We start from the raw sequence: 9,551 nt of genomic DNA, 5'->3' as shown, positions 1-9,551 counted from the left end.
TACGGGTTAAATGACATGTTTATTCATTCTTTCCTCCATTCATTCCTGTGATTTCAGTACTAAGGATTGACCCTAGGGCCTTGTACATGCCAGGCAAGCACTCTATCAACTATAGCCCCAAACCCAGGAAATAGCCTTTAAAAGCTAAATATGTGTCAAGCAAGATAATCCAAAGCTTTTATTTTTATTTTTACTTATTTATTTATTTTGCCTTTTACTTCCCCAACTTTATTAAAGAAAAAAAGCAGTGGTGGTAAATCTCTAGAGCCTGGTCAGTCTCCTAGGACTCTCCCTTGAAAGCGTGATGTCTGTCTGGTTTCCAAGCACATGCCGGTGTAACGTTCCCATCGCTAAGCAGGTGAGAAGCCGACACCCTCACACGCTCATCTTCCAACTTTCCCCAGTCTGTGGTCTGTCTTTGGATCAGCAATGATGGCCTGAACGGCTACTATGGCTTCGTTAATTTTCGTCTGTAGCTCTCTGAGCTCTTCTATGTGCAGCAACCGCAGGGTCTGGGCAGCTTCATTGAGAACTGCATCTGTCACAGACAAGAACATTGATCGAATCTGTATGCATGATTTCTGGACTTCCAGCCACCCACTTACACCTCAGAGTCCCTCGAAATAGCCTGAGTTCAACAAAATAACTTACCGCCTGTGTCAAAGCCAAGAATATGTTTGTCTAAAGCAACAGGTAAGCCCTCTTTTGTTTGACTTGCTTTAGCGACTGCATCCAGTGTTAGACGTTCCTGAACCAAAATGCGAATCGCCTTAAGCATTACCAAGTAGTTGTCATGACGCTGAATCTGAAGGAGGTTAGCCAGAGCCATGACACCCACCTTAGAATCAGGATTATTTATGTCCAAGTTGATAGGTGGCTCTGCATTTTTAGCTGCGTTTTCAGCATTTTTCCTGTTATCAGTACTAAATCCTTGTATTTTTCAGCATTATCTCCATATTCAAGTCTAACAGCTAAACCAAGAAGCCAGTCAATTGCTTCTTGCAGATCCTGAATCTTGAGAGGACAGTTAATATCTCTGAGATATTTTTCAAAGAACTTGGGCCAGTCACTACTGTGGCTGTTTCTCAAGTTACCTCTGTCTTCAGTCTTGTAGAGTCTGGTTTTCTGGTCTTCAAGCCAAACGATAAAGTTTCTAAATTCTGTTTCATCTTTGCAGATGAAGCCTGAAGGGTTGTGGTAATCCAGGGCTGTGAGTTTATGTAGGAACGTGGTCCCTGCTCCTCCCTCCCACTGGGACGGAGGTGAGGCTGGCGGTGCAGGCACTGGCAACAAGGCGAGGGGGCGGGACCTAATCCAAAGCTTTTAAATTGTGTGTGTGTGTGTGTGTGTGTGTGTGTTTATTTAACATGTTACTTAAGACAGGGTCTAAGCTAACCTTTAGTACTCCCTTTCTTAAACCCTATGCTTTCCCCCTAGACCCTGGAAGTTCTTTGCTTCCTAATACACTCACCCCACCCCTCCCCCAGACAGTGTTTCTCTGTGTGTAGCCCTGGCTATCCTGGAACTCTGTGAGTCAGGCTGGCCTCGACTCACAGAGATATGCCTGCCTCTGTAAAGGCATGTGCTACCACCCTCGAGCCCTAAAACAGGGTCTTCTTGTGCTGCCCAGGTTGTCCTAGATGGCTGTGGACCATTGAATTTTCAATAATTCTCTTCCCTCTGCATCCCAAGTGCTAGGATTCCTGGTGTGAACCACTTCACCTAGTCTAAAAGTGTTTTTAGAGATGTGCTTACAGGCAGACATTGTAGCATGCACCTGTAATCCCAGCACTTTCCATATGTAGGAAGAAAGATCAAAAGTTTAAGAACAGCTCAGCTCAGTTATAAATTCCATCTAGTCTGGGCTACATGAGACTCTGTCTCAAAACAAGCAAAGAGAGAGAGAGAGAGAGAGATGTATCTTTAATACCAGCATTCAGGAGGCAGAGGCAAGTAGATCTTTGTGAGTTCAAAGCCAGCCTGGTCTACATAGTGACCTCAGACCAGTCAGGACTATATGGTGAATCAAGAGAGAGGGAGGCATTTTCTTTCTTTCTTTCTTTCTTTCTTTCTTTCTTTCTTTCTTTCTTTCTTTCTTTCTTTCTTTCTTTCTTTCTTTCTTTCTTTCTTTCTTTCTTTCATCAGACCAATATATAACTTTGAAGTTGTTTCTTGTGGTGGTAAGGGCAGAGCGTATTTCTTTTTTAAGTTGAATCGGTTTTTTTTTTTGTTTTGTTTTGTTTTTGTTTTTTTTGGATTTGGTTTTTTTTGAGACAGAGTTTCTCTGTATAGCTCTGGCTATCCTGGAACTCACTCTGTAGACCAGGCTGGCCTCGAACTCAAAAATCTGCCTGCCTCTGCCTCCCAGAGTGCTGGGATTACAGGTGTGTACCACCACCACCCGGCTTAAATTGAATCTTGCTCTTGTTTTCCAGACTGTGATCTAATTCCTGGTCTCTAGCCATTCCTGGCCTGAGAGCAAAAGGGAACTTACTCTAGGCACACAGCCCTGCACCTGATTTGTTGAGGTTATTAAAAATCTGTTTCTAGCTGGGCGTGGTGGTACACACCTTTAATCCCAGAATTTTGGGAGGCAGAGGCAGACAGATTTCTGAGTTCGAGGCCAGCCTGGTCTACAGAGTGAGTTCCAGGACAGCCAAGACTACACAGAGAAACCCTGTCTCGAAAAAAACTAAAAAAAAAAAAAAACTAAAAAAAAAAAAAAATTTGTTTTTTCATTATAACCTTGTCACACCCGATTACCTACCCTCATTTATGAAAGTGTTTTTGATGATGTTTTTAATTTCTTAGATTTAAAGAATTGGCAAAAATAATCAAATGGACTTTGAGTATGCACCTTCACCATCAAGAGCTATAAAATCTTAGCAGCTCATCCAGATATAATTTACATACTGTAAAATCACACATCTGAAGTATGCATATTTTATAGTCAGTGACATTTTTTTTCAGATGTCTTGAGACTATTACCACATTCATGTTTAGAATATTCCATAACCCAAAAGAGAAAACCTCTCATCTGTCACACTTCCCATTCTATCCCCTCCCTCCATACCCTGTCCTAGACACTGCCCACTCCTCCTTTCCCCATAGACCCTTCTACTTTAGTTTCTGCCTTCTTTCTGACTTTATCTACCTTGTGCTGGGATAACAGGCATTTGTCACCAGGTCTAGGCTATGTGGACCTTGGATTCAAACTCTGGGCTCTGGGCAAGCTGGGACAGCACTCTCTTAGCTATCTGTATCCCTAGCCCTTTTGTCTTTATATACTTGATTATTCTGGATAATCCTTATAAATAAAATTAGATTATTTGCACTTTATTACTTAGCAGATGTTTTCAAGGTTTATCCATGTTACAGGTATAGCTATACTGTGTTTGTTTTATGGCCAAATAGCAGCCTATTATGTGACTGCATCACATTTCTCTATCAGTCCCCAGGTAGTGAGTAGGCTCTAGGGCCTTATGAATAATTTTGCGATGAACACTCAAGTACGTGGTTTTTATATAGGTGTGTGTTTTCAATTCATGGGTCTGTGAATGGATGGAAAATCTCTGATTATTTTCTCAGGGGTGAATTTTATCTTTCTGATATATAGAAAATTATAAATATTAAGTGGGGATGGGAACCAGAGAAGTGAGGGTTACACTCAAATGTAAACGCAAGGGATTTAAGAGCTTACACGTGCCTACGTGGTTTCTATACTTCACAATGGGTTTGCCTAGGGCAATTGATTTAAATTCCAGATTCTGTTTTCTCTACTGTATAATGGAAAAATATATAAAAAATTTTAGGTTGTCATAAGGATCAAAACAAATCCTTAAACTCAGTGTCAACTACATTGTTCATTAGTTATTAGTAATTATTTTAAATAATGTCTATGCTGTTGTGTTTTTATAATAGGCATGCATTGCTTTTCAAAATCCTACTGCTAAGTGTTAGAATTTTAGCCTGGGACCCCAAGTTCAGCTAAACACATTCTTCTATTACCAGTATTGCTTTACACTAAAAGATGCCATTTGAACCTGCTTCCTGGTTGTCTACCTTAGATTAAGAGGATATAGAGATTGCTCACTGAAAGCTTGAGTTGTGCTTTGGTAACTTTTTTCAACTTTACAAATGAAGAGGGAGAACTTATTGAGCATACAGATTCACAACAGGAGTTGTGCAGACAGCACATGGGTAATGTGCCTGCTGTACAATCGTAAAGACTCACACTGGTCATTCGGTCTAACCAAAATAGGAGTTCTACATTCAGTGAGAGATGCTGTCTCAAAATGTAAGATGGAGAGCGGGGTGTGGTGGCACGCGCCTTTAGTTCCAGCACTCGAAAGGCCAAAGCAGCTGGATCTCTGACTTCAAGGTCAGACTGGTTACAAAGTGAGACCACAATAGCCAGGGCTTTTTTACACAGGGAAACCGTGTCTTGGAAAACAAAACAAAACAAACAAACAAAAAGATGGAGGGCCAGTGAAATGGCTCAACGGGTAAAGGTGCTTGCCACTACCAAGCCTGGTGATCTAAGTTCTATCCCCAGGAGCTACAAGGTAGAAGGAGAGGGTAGACTCCTGTAAGTTGTCCTCTGAACTCCAAAGGTGCAGCATGGTGCAAACTCACCCTCAGACACATTCATTCACACACTAAACAAACAAGTTGATGATTGAGATAGAGGCAGATACCTGTCATCGGCCTTTGACCTCCACATGCACACACCTGTGCACACACATACATAAACACACACACACACACACACACACACACACACACACACACAAATCATGAAATAGTATTACCATTCTGATCCTGGTGTATACAGTTCCTGATTTGTAATCGTTTGATTCACGTTTTGCTTTGTTTTTCCTTTAGACTGGTGTGACAGTAGTAAGTCCTCAGTAAAACCTATACTTTGCATTTGGATCTTTTCCTGGACTAGGTATGTGAGATATGATACTGCTTTGTATTATTAGGCCTAACAACAAAGCCACAGCTACTAATAAGCCACAAGCCATGAGGGAACCGTCTCAGCAAACCACATTTATTGTTGTTTATTGATAGTATTTGTTCAGTTAAGTGTAGTAAATGTATCCTTGGGTTTTTTTTTTTTTTAATTCTCAATTTGTGATCTTTAAAAGGAGAATCTATAGTAATATTGAAATTTACAATCTAGAAACTGTGATCTCTCCTATCCTTTATTCCATGTAGGGATCCAAATTCAGAGCCTTATAAATGCTAGGCAAATAGTCTACCACTGAGCTATACCCAACAGCCCAAAGAACTGCTTGTACTTTTCCACTGGTATTTGAAGCAAAACAATTCTTGGTTGCTTTTTTACCTTTACTTCTTCTTGTTTTAGTGTAAAAACCAATCCATTAATCTCATATTTTATCAAAGATTTTTGTCTTCTTTCTCCCTATAGCTGATTTGGCAATGAATTTTAATTCCTTGTCTGTGTAATTCATTATTTTATGTCTTATCTGATGACTCCCATCTTAAATAATAATATTCATCTAATAAGGCTTGTTCTATTTATAGGCTTTCAAGAGAAATTTGATGGTTTAAGAAGAAACAGCAGAAATGCTAGAATTAACAGTTAAAATGCACTGGCTTTTCTTGGTTGACACATATTGTTGCTGAGATGAGAAGGGGTGCCGAGTGACAGATTGTGAGGACCTGGCTCAGGCTTCTCCGGTGCATTCTTTCGTTGTTTTTGTTTTTCAAGACAGCTCTCCAGCTTGTCCTCATGTTTAGCAGGTAGCCACTAACTAGGACCCTGGGGCCATTTGCCAGACCTCAATATCTATTATCCAATCAGTTTGTAAACATCCACAAGGTAACAAGTACTGAAGTTAAGACTATCTTTGTGTATAGAAATACCGCTTAGTAGCACTTGCCTTGCATAGTAATGGCCCTAGGTTCAATCTTGAGTATTGAAGAAACAGACAAATCTCTCTCTCTCTCTCTCTCTCTCACACACACACACACACACACCCTCCCTCCTTCCCTTGCTACCCCTGCAATATGTTTGTGTGTGTGTGTTTATGAAACCATGTTATTGATACCACATAATTTACCCACTTCAGGCTTGTTTTCTGTCTTACCTATGTTCTATATAGGTTCCTACCATTGTGATGCCATCTGCCGTGAACCCTTATCCGTAGCTCAAGCAATGTCATTGGACTACCTGATTTTCCTGATTTTGGACTTTCAGCATCCCAAACCATGAGTATAAACTTTATACAAATGTATACAAATCACTGGTTTTTAGTACATTTACATTTAACACACTGTTGACAATTTTAAATTATTTTCATCACATCAAATAGAAGTCCTGCTTTTTTGACTGGGTAGGATGACTTTCAAGACATGGTTTCTCTGTGTAACAGCCTTAGCTCTCTTGAAACTTGCATCATAGACCAGGTTGGTCACAAACCCATAAAGATCCTTTCAAATGACCCCTCCCCTTTTTTAAATAATTTTTTGAGACAGGATTTCTCTATGTAGCCCTGGCTGTCCTGGAACTCATTATGTACAGCAGGCTGGCCTCAAGCTCAGAGATTGACCTGCCTCTGCCTTCCTAGTACTGGGATTAAAGACATGATCTGCCACCACCCAGCCCCTGTTCTTGTTAGCAGTTAACCCCCTTTTGTTCACCAACCCTTGACAAACACTAATCTACTCTGTGAATTTGTTTATTCTGGACACTTACTATTAAAAAGGTATCATATAACACATGGTATTTTGTGTCGCCGCCATTATCCGTCCAGTGGAATATGAGAGATGACACGGGAGACTCTTCTCGAAGCAGTTTATTCAGGAAACCTTACATCAGGAAGCCCCCAATCCTAGCCCGCTGCCCCAGTTATATCCAAGCCTGCACCAATCAGCGACCGCCACGAAGGGACTCATGATAGGATTGAGATGATGGCCCGAGAGTGGCTTGATATGACGTCAAAGGGTGCATGCGCACTTCTCCAGTGCGTACGTGACTCTTAAAGGGGAACAACAGGATGTAGGGTTGAGTCATGCGACCTGGCAGCCAGCCCAGGCGCCATCTTGGGATGGCTGCCACACCCGCTCTCCACAGTTCTCCCTTCTTTATTAATAAAATGGCAGAGAGAATGCCTGGCTTAGGTTGTCCCGAGCAACAAAGCTTCTTACCCGTCCTTGGGAGACAAACAGCATTGGTTTGTTCCCTGTCTTAGGTTGGTAGCACGTTCACGGAATTTTACCCGTCATTGACTACTTCTCTAGCATGCTGAGCCACACTTGTGGGGATTGACCCATCTCAACAGCCGTGAAGGCTTGAACCACTAGTGCTTGGTGTCTCAATTGTCTTGTCTTCATTTTACACAGGCACCACTACATGAGGAAGCTGATCAAAATCAGGCATGTGGCTAAAGACCCAATTCCCGCCCACTCCTTCAGGCAGGACATGGCTTTGGTGATCCAGCCAGCCAGGCCATGAGCAAGCGAAGCATCCACTCGAGTGACACTTCACTATCAGTGGGAGCAGCCACACTAACAGCATCCAAGGCTTCATCTTCCTTGCTCTTTGAAGTAGATTGCGGGGTGATTACTCGCGTCAACCGTTTGGGGATCCACAATGGCTTATCCTGGTCCTGTGGAAAGACACAAACAGACCCTCTCGCCCAGATTAACACAGGATCAGGGCCATATCATTTTAATCAAACTCTCGGGCTCTGTTCCAAAATACTGCAAGCAATGCTGAATTCCCATCAACGCTAACTGGGCAACAGCTGTAGGATGATGAGACAATGTTTTAGCTGGAGAAATTCTAGGATGTACCCACAACAGGGGAGCACGTTGCCATAGCACTGCTGTAGGTTGAATTTCAGTTGGTAAGACACATAATAATTCACTTCTCGCCTGGCAAGAGCAGCCTGTTCCTGTATTTACTGCTGCTTGCTCAGCCAAGTGTTCAATGAAAATCACCCTTCAGTCTAAATACTGCCCAGGGGAAAGGCAGGCCAGAGCTAGGTTTTGCCAATCAGGAGGGGTCATGCAATCAATTTCAGCTGCACACTTCCCCTCTTGATCTGCGAGGCAAGAGAGAACGAGCTTCCAGATCGATTGCGTGCCTGGGCGTACAATTCCTTGTTTCCTAGCAAAATCTATATCCTTTCCCAATTTATCCCAACTAGAGAGAGTCAAGTGTCCTGAGATAGCAAACCAGGGAGCAATTTCATCCACAGCCCCAAGGAATTTCTGCAGGGTAGAATCTTTCAGTCCTAGTCCTTTCACTTTCAACAGATTCTTAAGCGCCGCAAGTACTAGAAGAGGTGTTACCCATGGTGTATTTAAGTCCATTATCGGAACCTTATAGTCTCTCAATACCAAGAACTTTACTTTGTCCCACTTACCCGGGAACTTACCAGCTAGCTACCCTGACCGCAACGAATTCTGACATATTTAAGTCCATTACCAGAACCTTATAGTCTCTCAATACTGAGAACTTTACTTTGTCCCACTTACCCGGGAACTTACCAGCTAGCTACCCTGACTGTAATGAGTTCTGATGTCCCCGTACAGGCCACCATTTGTTGCCGCCATTATCCGTCCAGCGGAATAAGGGAGATGACACGGGAGACTCTTCTCGAAGCAGTTTATTCAGGAAACCTTACATCAGGAAGCCCCTGATCCTAGCCTGCTGCCCCAGTTATAGCCAAGCCTGCACCAATCAGCGACCGCCACGAAGGGGCTCATGATAGGATTGAGATGATGGCCCAAGAATGGCCTGATATGACGTCAAAGGGTGCATGTGCACTTCTCCAGTGCATACGTGACTCGAGGGGAACAACAGGATGCAGGGTTAAGTCATGCGACCTGGCAGCCAGCCCGGGCGCCATCTCAGGATGGCCGCCATCTCAGGATGGCCGCCATCTCAGGATGGCCGCCACACCTGCTCTCCACAATTTTGTGTCAAGTTTCTTTCCCTTAGTATTCTATTATCAATGTTTATTCATCTTATAGCATGTAACCAATAGTTCTTTTTTTTTTTTTTAAGGCAGGGTTTCTCTGTGTAGCCCTGACCGTCCTAGAACTCACTCTGTAGACCAGGCTGTCCTCGAACTCAGAAATCTGCCTGCCTCTGCCTCCAAAGTGCTGGGATTAAAGGCGTGCGCCACCACTGCCCAGCTCAGACTATTTTCTAAAGTGGCTATACCACTTTACATTAAGGCTATTCATAAGATCTCCCTTATCCAGACTTAGTTGATATCTAATTTAGTTGTAGTCTTGGGAACAGACTTTTGTTGTTCAGGTAAGAAATTTCTGTTAAACATCCTGTTTCTATCATGATCTGAATTGGGCACTTTCAAAGAATCTGTGTTTTTCAGCACAGTTTTAGAATAAGTTAATTAATGTTCTTCTTTCTTGAAAGAAAAGGGTGGTTCTGCTTACCCAAGTTCCAAATGATACAGCCTCTTAAGGAGCCTATGCTCCTCTCAGGCTGACACACTGAACAGGAGTAGGTGGAGCAAGACAATGGCATTGATTAAAGGGGATTTATTTCA

At 42.5% G+C, this 9,551-nt stretch overlaps 1 pseudogene; it reads right to left on the bottom strand.

Annotated features, from left to right (window-relative positions):
• Positions 1 to 207: 207 nt before the first annotated feature.
• LOC127690793 (RNA transcription, translation and transport factor protein-like) lies at positions 208 to 8,589 on the bottom strand (annotated as a pseudogene).
• Positions 8,590 to 9,551: the final 962 nt, after the last annotated feature.

Source organism: Apodemus sylvaticus, chromosome 8, assembly GCF_947179515.1.
Source record: "Apodemus sylvaticus chromosome 8, mApoSyl1.1, whole genome shotgun sequence".
NCBI lineage: Eukaryota > Metazoa > Chordata > Mammalia > Rodentia > Muridae > Apodemus > Apodemus sylvaticus.
The sequence above is the reverse complement of the archived record's forward strand: the minus strand, read 5'-3'. Positions and strand labels throughout refer to the sequence as shown.